Source organism: Staurois parvus, unplaced genomic scaffold (genome assembly GCF_062004578.1).
Source record: "Staurois parvus isolate SC_StPar_1 unplaced genomic scaffold, SC_StPar_1.0 ptg003384l, whole genome shotgun sequence".
Classification (NCBI taxonomy): domain Eukaryota; kingdom Metazoa; phylum Chordata; class Amphibia; order Anura; family Ranidae; genus Staurois; species Staurois parvus.
The window spans coordinates 7592-30649 of record NW_028321180.1 but is presented as its reverse complement, the minus strand read 5'-3'; the positions used below and the strand labels follow the sequence as shown (position 1 = coordinate 30649).

Below are 23058 nucleotides of genomic sequence, written 5' to 3'. Positions count from 1 at the left end.
AAGTGGCACTATCACGTGATTTATGTTTGTTATCTTTATTCCAATATTATTTGCTGGCACTTGTGTGGGGCACTAAGATGATTTGGTCACTTTAAGATGTGTCATATTTTTCACATTTCATATGTTTTCATTTTTTAATTTTTTTTCCATGTTTTCAATATCATTATTTCACATGTAGGTGTGTTTGGCATTTTTAGCCCATGTAGCAATATTTATAGTGATTCAGTTTATTAGCGCTGCACTATTGTTTAATATTTATTCTGCACTGGTTGGGTATCAGTTTGAGTGTAAGCAGCTGATAGGTAGGGTTTGGGGTCCATTACAGCGCAGGAGGAATTTTTTATCAAACAATTGTCTAGGCTATAAGAAGATTGCCAAGACCCTGAACCTGAGCTGCAGCACGGTGGCCAAGACCATACAGCGGTTTAACAGGACAGATTCCACTCCGAACAGGCCTCGCCATGGTCAACCAAAGAGGTTGAGTGCACGTGCTCAGCGTCATATCAAGATGTTGTCTTTGAGAAATAGATGTATGAGTGCTGCCAGCATTGCTGCAGAGGTTGAATGGGAAGGGGGTCAGCCAGTCAGTGCTCAGACCATACGCCACACACTGCATCAAATTGGTCTGCATGGCTGTCGTCCCAGAAGAAAGCCTCTTCTAAAGATGATGCACAAGAAAGTCTGCAAACAGTTTGCTGAAGACAAGCAGACTAAGGACATGGATTATTGGAACCACGTCCTGTGGTCTGATGACAACAAGATCAACTGATTTGGTTCAGGTGGTGTCAAGCGTGTGTGGAGGCAACCAGGTGAGGAGTACAAAGACAAGTGTGTCTTGCCTACAGTCAAGCATGGTGGTGGGAATGTCATGGTCTGGGGCTGCATGAGTGCTGCCGGTACTGGGGAGCTACAGTTCATTGAGGGAACCATGAATGCCAACATGTACTGTGATATACTGAAGCAGAGCATGATCCCTTCCCTTTGGAGTCTGGGCCGCAGGGCAGTATTCCAACATACCGACCCCAAACACCGCTCCAAGACGACCACTGCCTTGCTAAAGAAGCTGAGGGTAAAGGTGATGGACTGGCCAAGCATGTCTCCAGACCTAAACCCTATTGAGCATCTGTGGGGCATCCTCAAACGGAAGGTGGAGGAACGCAAGATCTCTAACATCCACCAGCTTTGTGATGTCGTCATGGAGGAGTGGAAGAGGACTCCAGTGGCAACCTGTGAAGCTCTGGTGAACTCCATACCCAAGAGGGTTAAGGCAGTGCTTGATAATAATGGTGTCCACACAAAGTATTGACACTTTGGGCCCAATTTGGACCTTGTCATTTAGGGGTGGACTCACTTTTGTTGCCAGCGGTTTAGACATTAATGGCAGTGTGTTGAGTTATTCTGAAGGGACAGCAGATTTACATGTTATACAAGCTGTACACTCACTACGTCACATTGTAGAAAAGTGTCATTTCTTCAGTGTTGTCACATGAAAAGATAGAATCAAATATTTACAGAAATGTGAGGGGTGTACTCACTTCTGTGAGATACTGTATATATCCTTAACTTCCCCCTCTGTGGAGAACAGGGTGGCAGCAGGACTGTTTTACAGCTGCTGCAAAGCTTAGTGCGCTGTGTTCAGAGAATTCAGTGATAGTATTGTACCCAGTGTAGGCGCAGACTCTCCCACAATTACACACTCCGTGGTCATTTTTGTGGTTTTAATACGAACGCTAATAATAAGAGCTTTAGTACAATTAATGCAAGGCTAAGACTAATTTTTTCTAAACAAAAGAAAAAAAGTATATGTACTGTGGCTGGTCGGCAACCTGTTATGAAGTTCTTTAAGATATGCTCAGTGAGGCAAAACAATACCTTTTTGGGTGCAGAAAAGCAAATGTAAAGGAAGGGTTCTTTTTAACTCCTTTGCCCTGAGGTTTATGTTCTTACTGTGAGACTGTCACTTGTGGCATATAAATTAGAAGCATTTTGTGGGTACAAGGACTGTGCCATATGTGTACAGTGTACTGTATACTGGGACTAGGCTCAGGTTCTTTTCATCCTGCTTTAAGCCATTTCCACTGCTAGGCACAACCTGACCGTGACAACCAATTGCAATGGTGTGCTACATGCACTGCTGGACTTATTTTCTGTTCAATCCCAGCTTTCCTCAGCTGGATCTGAAGATTGAAAAACGCTGGCATAATACAGCCACATGGAGTTGTAGGGAGCTAAGAGAGGATTGGATAAAATGTGTGTAAACATTATGCCCCCGACTTTTTTTTTTTTTTTTTTTACTGCACCCCCAGACCAGACAAACTAAATCCGGCCCTGCCAGGAAAGAATGTGATTATTATTATTATTATTATACAGGATTTATATAGTGCCAACAGTTTGCTCAGCACTTTACAATATAACGGGAGACAATACAGCAACAATACAGTTCAATACAAGAGGGATAGGAGGGCCTTATCCTTGGAGCTTACAATCTAGGAGGGAGGGGCTAGTGGTACAAAAGGTAGTAACTTTGGGGGATGAACTGGTTGGAAGAGTAGAAGATTCCAGTATTAGTTGAGGGAAGGATAGGCTTCCCTGAAGAGATAGGTTTGCAGAGTAGGCGATAGTCTGATAAATTGGGGTAGAGAGTTCCAGAGGATGGGGAAGCTCTGGAGAAGTCCTGGAGACGAGCATGGGAGGAGGAGACAAGGGAGCTAGAGAGTAGGAGGTCTTGTGAGGAGCAGGGAGTACGGTTTGGGTGATATTTAGAGACAAGATTGGTGATGTCATTTGAGGCAGAGTTATAAATGGCTTTATACATTATTGTTAATGTTTTGAATTTTATCCGTTGGGCAACGTTAAGCCAGTGGAGGGATTGGCAGAGAGGGGTGACAGATACAGAACGTTAGTAAGGTGGATGAGTCTGGCAGCAGCATTCATGATAGACTGAAGAGGGGATAGCCTGTGATGAGGTAGGCCAATGAGGAGGGAGTTACAATAGTCAAGGCCAGATATAACAAGGGAGTGGATAAGTTGCTTAGTGGTTTCTGAGGTTAGGAACGGGCGTATCTTGGGGATGTTGTGGAGGTGAAGTCTACAAGATTTGGACAGTGACTGGACTTGGGGCTGAAAGGACAGATGGGAGTCTAGGATTACACCTAGTACCCTGGCATGAGGGGAGGGAATGATGCTTGTGTTATTGATCTTGGTGGAGCACAGGGGAGGCATGCAGGGTCTTTTAGATCCTGGATGTCTCAAAATAGAGAATCTGTCACCCAAAATCATCACATAGGGGACTTTTTGTCCCCTATGTGATTTAACAAAAAAAAAAAAAATTTATTTCTTAAAAATGTAAGTTACACCCTAGCATATAATGCCCCTCACCCCCACATATGTACGCACACACAAATGTAAAAGCATGCGCTGGGGCGCCTACACATCAAAACGTCAAGTGCGATACACATGTTCTATATCGCCGTGCACACCAGAATGAGAGCGATAATTCTAGTACCAGTCCTCCTATGTAACGCTAAACTGATGACCTATAAGGAGCTTTAAAAGCGTCACCTATAGAAAATATAGGGAACTGAAGTTTGGGACCTTTTTCACGCGTGCATTCAAATTTAAGGTTTGACATGTTGGATATCTGTTTACTCGATGCAATCTCATCTTTTATATTTTACAAGAAAATCTGATAATTTATTGCGTTTTGTGCCCTGAAATTAAATTAAGTGGATTTTTTACTGAAATTTTAAGTTTCATAGATCTTTGTGATAATATCATGTGACATATAAAATTGGAACTGCTGCCATTTTATTTTCTAGGGTCTCTGCTTTCACAAAATATATAATGTTTAAGAGTTTTGTGTAATCAGGCCTTAAATGATTTTTTAAATGTGCACAAAAAACGCAAAAATGGCTCTGGCAGTGAAAGTGATAAAGGATAAGTCCAACACTCCCATTTTCTGAGGAGCAGCCAATCAGTGCTCATTACACTGCAAGGTCTCTTCCCTCCCTGCTAGTCCCCGGGTACGGTGCCGGAGACAGGCAGGGAGGGGAGGAGGAGATATAGAGTGCAATGTTAAAAATATTAAACGTTTAATTCGCCATAAAGTCCCTTTTTTTTTTTTTTTTTTAAAAGCCCCAGACAGTCCATAAAGCACCTCAGATTTAAATAGTGTTTTGGTTAAAATATATTTATTTTTTAGTCAGGACAAGTAGACCTGGAGACCGATTTAGTCCCTGAACAAGTAGTTTTTTCAAAAATTTCCACACCCGTTTCTGCCCAGGTACGGGCAGACAGCTTATTGTGAGCCTGCTGGAACCTGGCATTGCACCCACAATCTGATGATCACAGGTGCAATACTTTACAGAATGCAATGTAAAATAATAATAAATGCACATTTTTGGTGCTTGCAAAAAACACGTGCATTTATTATTTTTTTTTTTTTTACAATAGGTGAACTTATCCTTTAAACTTGCAGGTTTCTGAGTGTAGACTTCGATCCTTCTTTAAATTGTAATGTAAAATAAATGCACCCAAATACATCCTAAAGACAATGGAAATATGAAAACTGTTCATAAGAAGTCAAGTGTTTGGAATTTTAAATCAAACTGATTGTATTCCTGTCCATGGTAGAATATGAGGGCAGTGCTGGGGTTGATGCTCTTCCAGATAACTAATATGTTTATTTTTGTTGTCAAAGTGAAAACGGAATGACTGTAAAGAGAAAGTTCTCTGGAGCAATTGTCGTCCCCAAGAATCTGTCCAAGGGAACGTCTGACTTGCTGGTGCTTTTCACGCTGGACCACAACTAGGATGTGTTCAAGGTAAGTTTGTTGATATGTTTGGATCGTGGTGTACCGGTGTCCTGACTGCAAGTGTTGTGGATTTATTCTGTGACTCAATAGCTAGTGCAGTAACCACCCCAACAAAATGTTATTGAATGACAGATTCTCTGATTATTATTATTATTATACAGGATTTATATAGTGCCAACAGTTTGCGCAGCGCTATACAAAATGAAGGTTGACATTACAGTTACAATACAATTTGTAACTGTAATGACAACAGTGCAAATTGTACTGATAATCAGAGAGTGAATTAGGAGCATTGTGGCATCATTTTGTTAATAAGGGGCGTATTCTGGAGATGTTGCGGAGGTTGAGGCGGCATGATTTGGACAGGGATTGGATGTGGGCCTGACAGGATATTTCAGAATCCAGGGTTACCCCTAGCACTTTGGCATTCAGGGATGGGTTGATAGTGGTGCTATTGATCCTGACTAAGAAATGGTTTTGGATAGGTTGAGTTTTAGGAAGTGGTGTGACATCCAGTCTGATTTGTCTCTGATATGTCTGTTAGTAAATCGTTAATACGTGAGGGAATTGAGGTGGTGAGCTGAGGAGTAGAGAGGTAGATTTGTGTGTCATCAGCATAGACATGGTATTGGAAACCATGGGAAGCTATCAGCTGACCCAAGGAAGAAGTGTAGATCGAGATTAGGAGAGGTCCAAGGACAGAACCTTGGGGGACCCCGACAGTGAGAGGAGTAGGAGAGGAGAAAGTATAGTTGTAAGTGACACTGAAGGTGCGGTGAGATAGGTAAGATTTGAACCAACGGAGAGTACAGTCACCAAGACCAAGTAAATAGAGTTTTTTTGAGGAGGAGGGGGTGGCCAACTGTGTCAAAGGCAGCACAGAGGTCCTAGAGCAAGAGTACGGAATAGTGACCATTGGTTTTCGCGGTTAGTAAGTCGTTTGTGAGTTTTAGGAGAGCAGTTTCTGTGGAGTGTTGTGGGTGAAATCCAGACTGAAGGGGAACGAGAAGGTTATTCTCAATAAGGTGGCAGCTCAGCTGGTTGTAGACTAGACATTCAAGGAGTTTGGAGGCAAAAGGGAGTAAGCAGATGGGTCTTAGGTTGCTAAGATTGCTGGGGTTCAGTGAGGCCTTTTTAAGTATGGGGGCGACTAGCACATGTTTTAGAGAGTTGGGGAAGATGCCAGTAGAAAGGGAGAGACTGACGATACGAGTTAAAGAGTGAAGAATAGAGCCAGAGGATGACCGAAGTATTTGCAAGGGAACAGGGTCCAGGGGGCAGGTGGTTAGGTAGGCTTTAGAAACGTTTACCAACCTCCTCTATAGTAGCTGGGTTAACCAAGGGAAGTATAGATTGTGCAGGTAGACAAGGAGTGTAGGGTGAGGGAGATATCTGTACAGTAGAGATCTCGTCACTAATTGTATCAATCTTATTTTTGAAGTGATTAGCGATCTCCTGGGCAGTGAGTGAGTTAGCGGCTGGAGGTAAAGGATGAAGTAGAGTTAAATGGAGAAAAGAGTTGATGGGGATTGCGTGAGAGGGTGTTAATGAGAGTGATAAAATAGGTCTGTTTGGCAGTGTGGAGACAGGAATTGTATTTTTGAAAGGCAGATTTATATTGATTGAAGTCTTGCTGGGGCTTAGTCGTATGCCATAAACGCTCAAGAGCATGGCTACATTTTTTGAGGCATCTGGTATTGTCTTTTTGCCAGGGCTGTAGCGGTTAGGGCCTAGGTCTGTGTGTAGTGAGGGGGGCCAATGTGTCCACAGTGGATGACAGTGAACTGTTGTAGACAGAAGTGGCCAGGTTGGGACAGGACAGGGCTGAGATTTTGTCATAGAGACAATCTGTTGCCGAAAAAAAGAAGAGAAGGGTTAAGATAACGAAGGTTTCTACCGGTAACTGGTAGTTGGAAGCCAAGGAGAGAGTGAGGCTAATAACGGAGTGATCAGAGATCGGAAAAAAGTTGGTGAGGTTGCAAAGAGTGCTGTCAGGAATGGACTTGCCAATAGTGGTGGGACTCACCTGCCTTGTGGGCTGCAGTACCAGGGCTGGCCAGCGGGTGCTCTCAACAACCAGAGGTTCACTTCGGCAATTAGCCATCACCTGGGGCTGATTGCAGGTGGTGTATTTAAGGGATGGCCAGACCTGCAGTCTGTGCCTTGGTGTGTGTTTTTCCATGGGCCCCTGTATCTTGTAACCTGCATTCCTGTTCCTGTTTCTGCCTGACTTGTTGCCGACCCTGCCTAATCCTGACTTCTGCTGACTTCTCCTGTTTGATCCCTGGCTTGTGACCCTGACCATTCTCTGCCTGACCCCCTGTACCTACCTGTCCGTTAGTTGCTGTACCCGGCTCGTGACCTGACTACTCTCCGCCTGCTCCTCCTGTACCTACCTGCCCGATAGTTATCGACACGGCCTGCCTGGCTACGTTGTGCTCTATATGTGTATGTACCTGTGTATCTATATCAGTTTAGGTTTGGGTTTGTTTTACCTTGTTGTATGAATTTGTGTTAGCTTGGTGTTTGGTGCACTGCGTTTTATATTTGTATTGTTAGTCTTAATAAATTGTCTTATTTATACCATATCTGAAGCCTGCGTTTCCCTGTGTCAGTCCACACACTTCTGGTCACACCCGCATCCCTGACAAGTGCATAGGTAGGAGAATACAAGGTTGAGGCAGTTCCCATTAGAGTGAGTAGAAGCATGTGTCCATTGTTTTAGTCAATAGAAGTGGTTAGGCTCAGAAGTTTAGAGGTAGCAGGAGTTTTAAGATAAGAAGGGATGTTTAAGTCACCAAGAATGATTGTGGGAATTTGAGAAGAGAAAAAGTAAGGCAGCCAGGCAGAGAAGTCAACAAGGAAGCGTGATACCGGTTCAGGAGGCTGATAGATCACAGCAATTCTTAAAGAAATTGGAGAGAATAGACGTATACAGTGAACTTCAAATGAGGAGAGGGAGGTCCTGAAAAGTGCTTTGAGGGGATAGGAGGATTCCAACTCCACCTCCTTTCCATCCACTAGACCTGTAAGAGTGAGTCCAGAGGAGACCACCATGGGAAAGGGCAGCAGGAGAGGGAAAGTCAGATTCATGAAGCCAGGTTTCTGTAGTTGAAGGAAAACCGAGGGCTGGGCCCACAGATTCAGAGGGTACACGATGCCACAATTACGTTTACTGAAGAGTTATAGTGATCATGTAGTTGAGCATACGTAAACAGAATGATAACAGCGCATAACCATACAGTAAGAATAATACTGTCTAACACTAACCCCGTACTTGCGGACTTTTCCCCAATGTCCAGAAAGCAGCCTGGCTGCGCCTGAATGTTCCTGAGCAAGATATAACGTTGGGGTGCACCCTAAGTATTGCGCAATACTATTTGTAATCCAAAGGAAAGTGGAGTATGTCTCTTGTAACTTTCTGGTATATATAAAATGTCACTGACCACGTGTGGTGCGATGTGCTGCGGCAAAGCCGCACTTACGGTTCCCTGCCAGGCTCTTGGTGTTTTCTCCTGACCCACTCCGGAACCAGACCACACAGTCACTTGTTTCCTGGCCTCGTTGTGGATCTTCCTTAGGTGCCCTTGCCAGATTCCACTGTGAGCCGTAAATCCTCTTCCAGGCCCCACACAGATTCTCCAGACGTCCTCAGCATCCAAAAGCCAGACCCAGACTCCACTTCCTCCTCAGAGTTTGTGATGCAGTAAGTCATTTCTTAATTGCAGCCTCAAACCTGCATTTACAGTTCACTATGACCCTTCTGAGGGTCCTACTCGGCCCCTAAATTAGTATTCATGAAACTTTATAGGGTAAATAAGCATTTATCTTGTCTTAGCAAAAGTCACTACAAAATCGATTCTTGTACTTTGCTGCCATCTACTGACCAAAGAGCATATTACAGGCACAATATAGTTTAACATTAGATGTCAGTATTCATCCATGCGTCACACCCTTACATAGTTGCAAGTAGGTTAAAGGAGTTAGTGATTCAAAGGTCATGGACAGAAGTGAGTTTGTTACAGACAGAGCAGACATTCCAAAGGGCACAGGAAAAGGGGAGGCTGGTTCTAGAAAGAAGAGGAATAGTAACCAGATTGTGTGGATTGCGGCCGCAGTTCGAGGATAAGGTGTGTTGGTCAAATGAGAAAGATGGTGGCCCAGGATTTGGGAAATGTCTCCCAGATGTTAGGAGATGCAGAAGGGTGAGAGAGGTAATATGGGAGTGTGACTTATATGGAGGGACAGGTCCCAGTGTCCTGGAGGTTTTATTAGGATGTGAGTTCAGAATTAGCAGGAGTTGATGAGTACAGTAATAAGGTGAAGGTAGGAGTGAGGGTGATATATATGAGTTGTGGGGTGGAGAAGAGGGGTGTAGGAGAGAGAGTTTGAAGAGAGAGGATACAACTGTGAGAAGGAGGAGTAGGGAGTGCATGTTACAGAGTGGTGAGATGAAGAAGCAGACTGGGTAAGAGATGAAAGAGTGGAAGAGGAAACAGGTCACCTGTAGTCTGTTTAGTATTTGAAGTCGTCTGCTGTGGTTTTGCTGAAGTGCAGAGCCAAAGTGCAATGCTCAATACTTAATCCAAGATGATAGTTGCCAATGCTACCCATGGCTGTGCTGCCTCTGGCTGTGCCTCCCCTAAGGAAGGTCTAAATTTTTACTGAGTTGGGTGGGGGTATTGCCAATTAATCAATGAGGAATGCATAGGAGAGACACATGGCTAGCAGGGCAAATTTCTCACACCAAAGGAGGACAAAAAGACTGCAGGAGGGCAGAGTTGTAAAGATTAGGATCAACTCATAAATTTGGGTAAGACAATAAGAGCAAAATAAACACCACAGTAATATGGACAGAGTTAGAGCTCGTTCACACTTGACTTATCTCTAACTCTTGCCAAACGCTCCTATAGTGTTTGACAGGCATTTGGGAAGCGTTTTTGAGGCATTTACCAAGCATTAAAACCGCACCACAAACACCTATAATGAAGTTTAATGGTATTAATGCTCCACAAACGCCCAGGCGTTTGAGGAGCGTCACCATAGACTTGAATGGGAGGTTTCAACTCCTCCTGACTCAACATGAGGCGTCAGTTTTGCGGCGACGCAACGCTTCAGTGTGAACAGCACTGTGTGCTGCCATGTGCAGAATATTCATAGGTGTTTGAGAAACGTTAAAAACACTTCCCAAACGCCTGTCTGACGCCTGCTGACAAAGCTAGTGTGAACGTAGCCGTAAAGATTTGGGAAGCAGTAAGAATTACCAAGAACATTGATAGCCATGAATCGGCTTCAGTTAGAGGTGGATTTTAAAAGCAGTATAGATTACCATATAGCAGTGCAGGGTGAATTCGCATTCATACATGGCATGGGCGATAGTACAGATGGATATTGCTTGCAGACATTTACCATATAGCAGTGCAGGGTGAATTCGCATTCAAACATGGCATGGGCGATAGTACAGATGGATATTGCTTGCAGACATTTACCATATTGCAGTGCAGGGTGAATTCGCATTCATACATGGCATGGGCGATGATACTTCTATTTTGCTCCTGACTAAAAATAAGCAGTGGCTGTAGGGCCAGTTATTGGGGAGGGTGGGGAAATAACAGGGATTGTCAGTGTTTCAGTGTTAAAACCCTGCAAAAGGATTGTGGTGCAGAATTCCAATGGGTTACATTTAAGAAGACTTAATTGGGAGAATCCTGTCATTTCCAGTTGCTTTATGATGTTGAGTGAGTGTGCCCTGATCTCCCAACCTACAGTCAGTTGGGCAGGTTAGAAGTCCCAGTTGTTAAGTCTTTACCTGCTCAAATATTACTTTATCCTGTGAATTGTTGAACACATTTAAGTGCTTTCCAATTCGTCCATCACTACTCCCTAGACCAGTGGTCTCCAAACTGCTGCTCGAGGGCCATATCCAGTCCTTTACTTGCCTTTATCTAGCCCTTTGGACTTCCAAATTATTATGCAAATGATATTTTTCTCATTTACCTAAATAATTGATGTAAATAACAGTCGGCATAATTCTCATGTTATCAACTATTAAGAGTACAATTCAAATTTGATTGAACAAACCTCCTAATGATAACAGGATTTTTTTGAAACCTAAAACACTTACAATGCGCTGTTCCAAATTATTCCGCACAGTAAGTTTCAAAACACTTTATACAGTTGTGACCAAAATTATTCAACCCCCACTGAAATTGAGTGTTTTGGCCAGTTTGACATTGCTTTTGATCATTCAGTCATCTTGCTTACATTTACATTAAAGAGGCACTTGTAGGTCAGACAAATATAACATAACAGTTATAATGAAATAACCACAAATGTCTTTTCTGTGCTCACAGCATTATCAGTTTTATTCAACCCCCAAGTGACATTCAATCTTAGTACTTAGTACAGCATCCTTTTACAGTTATAACAGCTTTTAAACGTGAAGCATAGCTTGACACAAGTGTCTTGCAGCGATCTACGGGTATCTTCGCCCATTCTTCATGGGCAAAGGCCTCCAGTTCAGTCACATTCTTAGGCTTGCGCACTGCAACTGCTTTCTTTAAGTCCCACCAGAGGTTCTCAATCGGATTTAAGTCTGGTGACTGCGATGGCCACTCCAAAATGTTCCAGCCTTTCCTCTGCAACCATGCTCTAGTGGACTTGGAGGTATGCTTGGGATCATTGTCCTGTTGAAAGGTCCAACGTCTCCCAAGCCTCAGGTGTGTGACGGACTGCATCACGTTTCCATCCAATATCTCCTGGTACTGAAGAGAATTCATGGTACCTTGCACACGCTGAAGCTTCCCTGTACCTGCAGAAGCAAAACAGCCCCAAAGCATGATTGACCCTCCACCATGCTTCACAGTAGGCAAGGTGTTCTTTTCATCATAGGCCTTGTTCTTCCTCCTCCAAACATAGCGTTGATCCATGGGCCCAAACAGTTCTAATTTTGTTTCATCAGTCCACAGAACACTATCCCACAACTTTTGTGGTTTGTCCACATGGCTTTTGGCATACTGCAGTCGACTCTTCTTATTCTTTGGAGACAGCAAGGGGGTACGCCTGGGAGTTCTGGCACGGAGGCCTTCATTACGCAGTGTGCGTCTTATTGTCTGGGCTGAAACTTCTGTACCCACATCTGACAAATCTTTTCTCAGTTCCTCAGCAGTCACACGGGGACTTCTCTCCACTCTACGCTTCAGGTAGCGCACAGCAGTCGAAGTCAGCATCTTCTTTCTGCCACGACCAGGTAGCGTTTCAACAGTGCCCTTTGCCTTGAATTTGCGAATGATGCTTCCTAAGGTGTCTCTTGGTATGTTTAACATCTTTGCAATCTTCTTATAGCCATTGCCCTTCCTGTGAAGAGAAATCACCTCTTCTCTTGTCTTCCTGGACCATTCTCTTGCCTTCACCATGTTTGTAACCACACCAGTAAATGTCTAGAAGGAGCTGAGTATCACAGTCATTTTAAAGCTGCCTAATTGGTGCTTATTATGCTTGATTGCTGCTCGGTGACATCCACAGGTGTTTTCAATACCTGATGGAAAGCACCTGTATGAACCTCTGTTCTTCAGAGTGGTAGTCTTTAAGGGGTTGAATAATTGTGGCAATGAAGAAACCACATAAGAACCATTTACTACTGTATTACATAAACAATTGATGTCATTTTAGTTGCATTTGGGTAGTTACAACGTCCTTGTAGGATTTGATTCTGAATACAATTCCAAATGTACACTATAGTCCCTAAACCCCTTTACAGCATTGGGGGTTGAATAATTTTGGTCACAACTGTAGGTTGTAAAGAACTGAAAATTGTAGTTTCTTGTGTTTGCAGCATATTTACTGAAATCAAAAGCTATTTCAATCAAACTTTTAACAACATTTTAACAGGTCACGTTACATTTTAACATGGGACCCTTTATTTGATAGCAGCTTTACAAGTCTTGCATCCATTGAACTTGTGAGTTTTTGGACAGTTTCTGCTTGAATTTGTTTGCAAGATGTCAGAATAGCCTCCCAGAGCTACTGTTTGGATGTAAACTGCCTCCCACCCTCATAGATCTTTTGCTTGAGGATGCTCCAAAGGTTCTCTTTTACAAAAAGCTTTATTGAAAAATAAGCAAAGATGAACAGACAATCGTAACAAAAATTCAATGACCAACATTTACATAGTACAATAAATGAAGGGAAGCTGGTGCAAGGCATGCATCAATAAAGGCAAAATCGGAAAAGTTTACATAGGTGCCCGGAGGGAGGGGATGGGGAGGGAGGTTGGGAGAGAACGGGCAACAGACCTTTGTGGGCAATGATAATGTAAACTCCAAAGGGAAGTATTGCTATATCAACATTATAATAAACAGGAAAGGCCCGAGAAAAGGCCGCATCAAAAAACAGCACATATTCATGACCTAGAATTTAAAAAGAAATCTAGATTGCATAAATAGCCTTACGAATGCAGCGTAGAGAACAGGAGGTACAATCCGTAAATTATGTTTAAGAGCAGAGTAAACAGAAGAGTAGAAAAAGACAAATAGTAGAGAGACATGGACAACACACACAGACACACAACAAAAAAAAAAAAAAAGGGGGGGAGAGGGAGGGGCCCCGGGGGGATCACAGCAGAATCCATCCTCATATCGATAGAAGGGACTGGTCGAATCTCGAGGGCTGGGCTACGTCCAGCCAGGGACGCCATATCTGCAGAAATTTTGTATGGGTATCCAATAATATGGCCGTCAGTTTTTCATTGACCATTATGAAGTTCATCCGGTTTTTGACAGCCTCAAAGCTAAGAACAGGAGTCTTCCAAGCCCTCGCAATCGTCAACTTAGTTGCCATAAATAAATGTGATGCCAGTTGCCGTTCAGAGCGGAGAAGGCCCTCTGGTGGTTTAAATAGAAGCGCTTCATATGGATTACGCTTAATGTCTGTATGAAGAATAGTGCGGAGGAGGGCATACACCCTAATCCACAACCTGCTTACCTTAGGACAAGTCCACCAGATATGTGCCATGGTACCTAATTGCTGACATCCCCGAAAACAAACCGGGGAATAGGTAGGAATAAAACTAGCTAGACGGGCAGGCGTATAATACCATCGGTATAGAATTTTGTAGGCATTCTCAAGAATAATAACATTCCTGGAACACTTAGATAATGTTTGGGTCATGAGCTGCCAGTCTTGTTGATCCAGGGTTCCCCCTAATTCCGACTGCCAACGCTGATGGTAGGAACGAACCGGAGGGGTTCTATATGACATAATGGAAGAATAAATCAGGGAGATCAGACCTGGAGCATGAGGTCTATGTCTACACTGGCTTTCAAAAGGGGATAAACGGTAAGGTCCTGGATGCGTACGTATTAGAGTATGAATAAAGTGACGAAGTTGAAGATAACCAAAATGTTCTCGGAGGGGAATGTTATAAGAAGAACGCAAAGTGTCAAAGGTAATTATTCTGGTGGGGGATAGGAGTGAATGAATATCATAAAAACCATGTGTCTGCCACCAGACAAACTGTCTAGGGTTATCCTTACCCGGAGGGAATAATGGGTTATGCAATAGACGTAGCAGAGGCAGATGAGGAGAGATAAGGCCAGCGGAGTATTTTATAGAATCCCAAAGACGAAGCGAAAGTGTCAGCGTTGGGCTAAGATTAGATGGACGCTGAGCATTAGGGAGCCAGGGCAAGGAGGGGAGCGGTATCGGGTGAGAGTCCATCATATCTACTACAGCCCACAGGGGGAAATGGTGAGAAGCATGAATATGAGCTAAAGGGGCAATGTTAGCCGCCAAATAATAGGACTGGAGATTTGGAACAGATAACCCGCCCGCATTCCGCCGCGCAAATAAAATGTGCTTGCTAATTCTAGGTCGAGAGGAGCCCCAAATAAAGGACAAAAGTTTTCGCTGATGTATACGCAATATATGCGAAGGTACTGAAACTGGCAGAACACGAAATAGGTATAATAGTTTAGGAAGGTAGGTCATACGGATTGCATTAATTCTGCCAAACCATGATAACGGGAAATGGGACCAAGAGGACAAAAGCTCAGTCAACTCATGAAAAACAGTGGGAAAGTTAGCCTGATACAGTCCATCATATGTCGGGGTAAGCTTAATTCCTAGATATGGTAAGGCCGAAAGCCATTGGAAGGGGAACGTTTGCTTCAAAGTAGTCAGAAGTGATGGTGGGAGGGTAACTGACATAGCTCTTGATTTAGCTGGATTGACGTGTAAACCTGAGAGGGTGGCAAAAGAATCAAGAACTGCTAGTAAATTAGGCAAAGTAATCCCCGGATTCGAGATTGACAATAATATGTCATCCGCAAACAACGATAATTTATGTTGGGAGCCCGCCACATCGATTCCCTTAATATCAGGATGTACACGGATTGCTTCTGCCAACGGTTCCAGGGCTAAGATAAAAAGTAAAGGGGAAAGCGGGCAGCCCTGCCTAGTACCTCTAGCAACCGAGAACGTAGAAGACTCAAATCCGTAGTATCTAAGCTTCGCTTGAGGGGATGTATATAGTGAAGAGATCCATCGCAAGAAGGAAGGACCGAAGCCAAAACGATGGAGGACCGACAGGAGATACGGCCAGGATAAAGTGTCAAAAGCCTTGTTGATGTCCAAGGATAAGAGCATCATATCGATTTTACGAGTATGGGCCAAATGTTGCAATTGTAAAATACGTCTAATGGCATCTCCGGCCTGCCTATGGGGAACAAATCCCACCTGATCCTTTTTAATCAGACGAGAAAGGAAGGAATTCAATCGAGTAGCCAAAATCTTAGTAAGAATCTTCATATCGATATTGGTAAGAGAGATAGGCCTATAATTAGCCCAGGAAGAATGATCTCGGTCCGGTTTAGGGATCATAACTACATTAGCAGTTAAAGAGTCCGGGGAAAAATTTGAACCTCCCTTCACCGCATTAAACATAGCGGCAAGGTGGGGAGCGAGCACATCAGCCAATTTCTTATAATATAGTGCCGTGTATCCATCAGGACCTGGGCGTTTGCCTGTTTTCAGTTCCGCTATACATTGCAAAACTTCAGATACTTGGATATTGCGATCCATCAGATCCTTATGGGCCGGTGTTAAAGTAGGTAATGACAAACTAGATAAGAAGTCAGAAATAGACTGAGGGTCAGCCCGGGTGGGATCAGAGTAAAGTTTAGCTAGTCTGTGCCGGAACTCCTCTAAAACCGTTACTGGGTTGCTCGTAAGGGTATTGTGACGAGTACGTAAAGATATCGGTTTAGGGTGTTGCGCAAAAGAACGCAATCTACGGGCCAACATAGAGTCTGGTTTGTTAGCTTTGCAATACCACTTCTGGCGAGTCCAACGTAAGGAGCGCTCAGCCTCATCTGTTAAACACAGATCCAACTCCAAAGGTTCTCAATAGGATTGAGGTCAGGGGAGGATGGAGGCCACACCATGACTTTCTCTCCTTTTATCCCCATAGCAGCCATTGATGCAGAGGTATTCTTTGCAGCATGAGATGGTGCATTGTCATGCATGAAGATGATTTTATTACGGAAAGCATAGTTCTTCCTTCTGTACCAGGGAAGAAAGTGGTCAGTCATAAACTCCACATACTTTGCAGAGGTCATTTTTACACCTTCGGGGACCCTAAAGGCGCCGACTAGCTCTGTTCCCATGATTCCGGCCCAAAACATGACTCCACCACCGCCTTGCTGACGTCGCAGCCTTGTTGGAACAGGGTGGCCGTCCACCAACCATCCACTACTCCATCCATTTGGACCATCCAGGGTTGCACGACACTCATCAGTGAACAGGACTGTTTGAAAATTAGTCTTCATGCATTTTTCTGCCCAATGCAGCTGTTTCTGCTTGTGAGCATTGGTTAGTGGTGGCCGAATAGAAGGTTTATGCACAGTTGCAAGACTCTGGAGGACTCTACACCTTGTTGTCCGTGGGACTCCAGAGGCACAAGCAGCTTCAAATATCTGTTTGCTGCTATGTAATGGTATTTTAGCAGCTGCTCTCTTGATCCGATGCATGGATCTGGCAGAAATCTTCCTCAATGTGCCTTTATCTGCACGAACCCGTCTGTGCTCTGAATCAGCCACAAATCTCTTAATAGTGCGATGATCACGCTTAAGTTTTCGTGAAATATCGAATGTTTTGATACCTTGTCCAAGGCATTGAACTATTTCACTCTTTTTGGCAGCAGAGAGATCCTTTTTCTTCCCCATATTGCTTGAAAACGGTGCTCTGCTTAATAATGCGGAACGCCCTCCTTCAGTAGTGTTTCCTTAAATTGGGCTCACCTGCTAATCTAATTATCACAGGTGTCCGAGATTGTGTTCAGTGATCAAAAGAGCCCTGACACACAATGCCATCCATGAGTTAAACTGAAAAACAAAATATTTAATCTTTGTGACACTTAAATAGAATTTGCATAATAATTTGGAACAGGGTGTATTCCTCCCTCTGACCAACAATGAGGTATTTTTTTTTTTTAATTTAAATTTTTATTTATTTTCCATATATTGCACATTTCATTCTTGTTCTCATACAAACAAATTTGCATACCTTTAATAACATTTCTATCAATCTTTATTCCCAATTACCACCCCCCGAACTATCTAATTACCCCCCACCCAAAAAAAAAAAAAAAAAAAAAAAAAAACCTCCCTCCCTCAAAATAAACCCACCCACTCTGCATAATAGTGTTATCCCACTTCATACACGAATATAGGGTACGAATCCTTCTATCTTTCTCACGTGGTTACTTCATATATTTCACCATAAATTCTTCCCATGTTCTCCACCTCTTATAGAACAACCCCATCCTGTCTTCCTGCATATAGCACAGTCTCTCCATCTTATAAATCTGATTAGTTCTTTCCACCCAATCCTCTACCTTCGGCACCTCTGGTCTATGCCAAAACTTAGGTATCAACCCCTTCGCCGCATTTAGATAGCACCATATACCCGAATCCTTGTAGTTATTTACTGATAGCTCTGTACTATGTAGGAGACATACTGCTGGGTTCAATCCTATCTTTATCCCAGTGATATTCTCAATTAATTGAACGATCATCTCCCAGAAACCTTGAATTTTTGGGCATTCCCACCATATATGATATAAAGTGCCTACTTTTCCACATCCCCTCCAGCACTCTAGTGAATTTTCCCCACATATCTTATACTCAATGTTCGGTGTGATGTGCCATCTCGTTAAACACTTGTAATTTACCTCCACCTCCCTCATACTTATATTCTCGTGTATTAATCTGTAAATTTTTCTTTGCTTATCCTCGTCAATCTCTATTCCCAAATCTCTTTCCCATTTACCTATATACATTGGTTTTGTGTAAGTGTCTAACTCAGTGAGGATTTTATAAATTTTTGCGGTGCCTCGCCTCCCATCACCTCGTGTTTCTAACAACCTCTCAAAGCCGTTCCAATCCTCTCTCGATCTGAACGGTCTTGGGAGGTTACTGACAAAATGTTTTAATTGATAATATTTCCATTCATCTATTTTAATAAAAAGTTCCTTTTTATCCCCTTTCAAATCACCAAGTGTTCTCAATTCTTGTCCATCCATTATGTCTCTCAGTTGGATATCTTTTTTTCTAATCCATTTCCCTATACTTTCCTCCTTGCCTGGGGGAAAATAATCCGTATTCCTCAGTGGTATTAGTTGTGAATTAAAATCCCATTTCATAATTTTATGCAATTTATCCCAGACATTAAAAACATTCAATGTAAAAACACTTGTGGTATCCCTTAACCCTCTATGTTGTGCTGGTGCCCAAATAGTTCTCTTCAGGGTAACTCCGCTTAGTTCATTCTCAATCTGAACCCACTTTTTCCCCTCATAATTATGTGTCCAATCATAAATTCTTGTTAAAACTACTGCTTTATAGTACCTTTTAATATCTGGCACTCCCAGTCCTCCTCTCTCTTTATTTCTATTTAACAAGTCATATGATATTCTGGGTTTTTTATTTTTCCATATATATTTTGTCAACATTTTTTTTATTACTTTAAAAAAGGCCTCCGGAATTTTGATTGGAATCATCTGAAATTTATAGAGGATTTTTGGTACAATTATCATTTTTATCAGGTTTATACGGCCTATCCAGGATGGGTTACCTCCTTCGAATCTCCTAAGTTCCTTCTTAATCTCATTTAAGAGTGGGATATAATTTAATTTATACAGGTTTCTATATGAGGCAGAAAGTTTCACTCCCAAATACTTTATCTCTTTATTTTTCCATATAAAGGGGAATTCTTTTTGTATATTTTCTTTTTCACTATTTGAAAGGTTTACATTCAAGATCTCAGTTTTAGTTGGGTTAATTTTCAAGTTTGACAACTCCCCATACTCTTTTAAGCTCTTCATTAGAATTGGGAGTGTTATCCTAGGATTTCCCACATAAAACAAAAGATCATCCGCATAGGCAGCTACTTTATGTTCAACTTCCCCAATCTGCACTCCTTTTATATCTAAGTTCTTCCTGATAGTTGCCAATACTTAATAATGCGGAACGCCCTCCTTCAGTAGTGTTTCCTTAAATTGGGCTCACCTGCTAATCTAATTATCACAGGTGTCCGAGATTGTGTTCAGTGATCAAAAGAGCCCTGACACACAATGCCATCCATGAGTTAAACTGAAAAACAAAATATTTAATCTTTGTGACACTTAAATAGAATTTGCATAATAATTTGGAACAGGGTGTATTCCTCCCTCTGACCAACAATGAGGTATTATTCCTCCCATCAGTGATGGACTATTCCTTTCACTGACACCAGCTATGTTTTTTGTGTTAAGTGTTAAGCTAAGTGTTTTTTTTTTTTTGTTTTTTTTTTTTAGATTCCTGGAAGTTTGCAGGAATGGTCAGTGATAAGCTGGTGGTTACTCGGCAGGGAAGAGACCCAGACAGACACAGGTGGATATACCGTATTTTTTGCTCCATAAGATGCACCTAGGTTTTAGAGGAGGAAAACAAGAAAAAAAATATTTTGACCCAATGGACTGCAGACATAATACAGGAGATGACCAGAGACTGCGGACATACTACAGGAGATGACCAGAGACTGCGGACATAGTACAGGAGATGACCAGAGACTGCGGACAAACTACAGGAGATGACCGGAGACTGCAGACACAGTACAGGAGATGACCAGAGACTGCAGACACAGTACAGGAGATGACCAGAGACTGCGGACACAGTACAGGAGATGACCAGAGACTGCAGACACAGTACAGGAGATGACCAGAGACTGCGAACACAGTAGAGGGGATGAGCAGAGACTGCGGTCACAGTACAGGGGATGAGCAGAGACTGCGGTCACAGTACAGGGGATGAGCAGAGACTGCGGTCACAGTACAGGGGATGAGCAGAGACTGCGGACAAACTACAGGAGATGACCGGAGACTGCAGACACAGTACAGGAGATGACCAGAGACTGCAGACACAGTACAGGAGATGACCAGAGACTGCGGACACAGTACAGGAGATGACCAGAGACTGCAGACACAGTACAGGAGATGACCAGAGACTGCGAACACAGTAGAGGGGATGAGCAGAGACTGCGGTCACAGTACAGGGGATGAGCAGAGACTGCGGTCACAGTACAGGGGATGAGCAGAGACTGCGGTCACAGTACAGGGGATGAGCAGAGACTGCGGTCACAGTACAGGGGATGAGCAGAGACTGCGGTCACAGTACAGGGGATGAGCAGAGACTGCGGTCACAGTACAGGGGATGAGCAGAGACTGCGGTCACAGTACAGGGGATGAGCAGAGACTGCGGTCACAGTACAGGGGATGAGCAGAGACTGCGGTCACAGTACAGGGGATGAGCAGAGACTGCGGTCACAGTACAGGGGATGAGCAGAGACTGCGGTCACAGTACAGGGGATGAGCAGAGACTGCTGACACAGTACAGGGGATGAGCAGAGACTGCTGACACAGTACAGGGGATGAGCAGAGACTGCGGACACAGTACAGGGGATGAGCAGAGACTGCGGACACAGTACAGGGGATGAGCAGAGACTGCGGACCTTTGGGGAGGGAGGGGTAGCAGGTTCCCACTTGCACTGAGTTGTCCTCCCTCCCCGTCTTCTGGGACACTGACAGGTCCCAGAAGACTGCTGGACCACTCACAGAGAGCAACACTTCTCATGCATGCGCAGTGGGCACCCGGCTGTCACAGCCTGGTGCCCACACTAAAGATGCCGGTGCTGGGAGAGAAGACTGTAGAGCTCTGGACCGAGGAACAGGTAAGGGCTCTGCTGCAGAGAAGAGCCGAGTGGCCGGCCAGGTATTCTGACACGGCGGCAGCAGGAATACCAGACCGGCTGCTCCATATTCGCTCCATAAGATGCACAGACATTTTTCTCCATTTTTTTTTTTTGGGGGGGTAATGCATCTTATGGAGCAAAAAATACGGTATATCAAATGTCTTTTTCCAGCCAATTGCTTTTCCGGGGGGTTTCACATTGTTTCTAATATATGGGTAAATTTAAGAGCTGTTTTGAAAGATGGATGGGTCCCTATTCAACTGTGCATTTCCTAGCCCCGTGGAAGACCACGCTTTTAGGATGGTCTAATATTTAATAAAATACAGCCTGTGAATTGCCCAGGGAGCAGCATTAACATTGTGGCTTGTAGTACATCCATAATTTTATACTAATAAGCTGTGTATTGGGTCTGTGCACAGGATGGGTCTCTCCACGGTGTTTGGGTGACAGGTTCTCTTTGATAAAATTCAACCTTCATTCTTCCTTGCAAAGTAAACGCATGAAGGTTAAATTAATCTGCACATTCAGGATAAAGCGACAGGTTCACCATAATGCCAACCTCCACAAATGCAAATACTTTCCTGGTTTTTGCTCCTCAGCCAATCTGTTCAGTTGGAAATGAAAGTAAAGCCCCGAAGGAGTGGTGTTTGTGAAGTCATGCTGGTGCTTGTTGAAGGGGGGGAATTGTTGGGAAAGGGTGAGGGATTACAGGAAACATTGATTTTCTCTTTTTTTAATCAACATACAGGATAAATTTAAAGTGATGTAAGGTTGTACTTTTTTTTAAGGCAAACCGCTCCAATCCTCTTCTTTTTTGTGTCATGTCCTCCTGCAGTCAATTCAATTTGTTCATTCTTCTTCTCTTTTCCAACAGATGGAGCGCAAGACTCCATGTCACTACCTGGGAACCATGAATGCTGTGCCCAGTGGGATGAAGCTCCATGACCTCAGAATCCCCATCCTCCTTCCCTCCTGATCACTGCAGTAAAAGTCGCCAACAGACTCATTCCATCCATCCATCCATCCATCCTGCATTGCTGCTCTGTGCACCTTCATGTACGTAGTCATGATTTCTGTGTGCAGTGTTTAATTTTATTAAATTTAGACCTTTCCCACTGGCTGCTGTAGTTTTTCTTCTAGTTTGTGGTGAACAAACAAAATGCTATTCGTGTTAGCTACAATAGACCTGCTCAGTATCTAAACCAGCGGTCACTAAATGGCGGACCACAGTCCGAGAACGGCCCCAAAATGCTCCCTTCTGGACCGCCAGCCTGCAATGACAGATCTGCCGCTGAGCAGGGCGGTCCTCACAGCAACATGACATCACGTGTGTGCGCCCCGCCCCTTGCAGCTCACTGTCTCTCCGGCTCCCTCTCCCTGCCTGTACACAAGCATTCTTCAGCAAGGATCCTGACACAGCTCCTGTCTGCCCTTAAGGTAGGGTGTAGTCTTACAGGGGCACTCTGATGGGCACATTTAATGTTAGAGTCATGCTGATGGGCACATTTAATGTTAAGGTGCACTGTGATGGACACAACATAGAATGTGCCCATCAGAGTGCCCCTTACTATAAATGTGCCCATCAGAGTGTCCCTTAATATAAATGTACCCATCAGAGTGCCCCTTACTATAAATGTGCCCATCAGAGTGCCCCTTACTATAAATGTGCCCATCAGAGTGCCCCTTACTATAAATGTGCCCATCAGAGTGCCCCTTACTATAAATGTGCCCATCAGAGTGCCCCTTATTTTATGTTAAGGGTGCACTCTGACGGCCCCATGTTATGTTAAGGGGGCACTCTGATGGCCCCATGTTATGTTAAGGGGGCACTCTGACGGCCCCATGTTATGTTAAGGGGGCACTTTGACGGGCCCATGTTATGTTAAGGGGGCACTCTGACGGGCACATACTGTGGAAAGGGGCACTCTGATGGGGAATATGATTTAAAGGGGTACTCTGA

General features: G+C 43.6%; 1 long non-coding RNA gene across 3 annotated transcripts in view; it reads left to right on the top strand.

Moving 5' to 3' along the window:
* The window catches only part of LOC149428228 (uncharacterized), a 36470-nt gene extending 14254 nt beyond the window's left edge, over nucleotides 1-22216 (top strand). For 2 of the 3 annotated variants that reach the window (XR_016310827.1, XR_016310829.1), the window contains exon 6: nucleotides 21973-22216. This is a non-coding gene — a long non-coding RNA (uncharacterized LOC149428228). Of the gene's footprint in view, nucleotides 1-4699; nucleotides 4824-19665; nucleotides 19742-21972 lie in introns of all 3 variants that reach the window. The other variant, XR_016310828.1, reaches the window with a different exon arrangement.
* The last annotated feature ends 842 nt before the right edge of the window (nucleotides 22217-23058 follow it).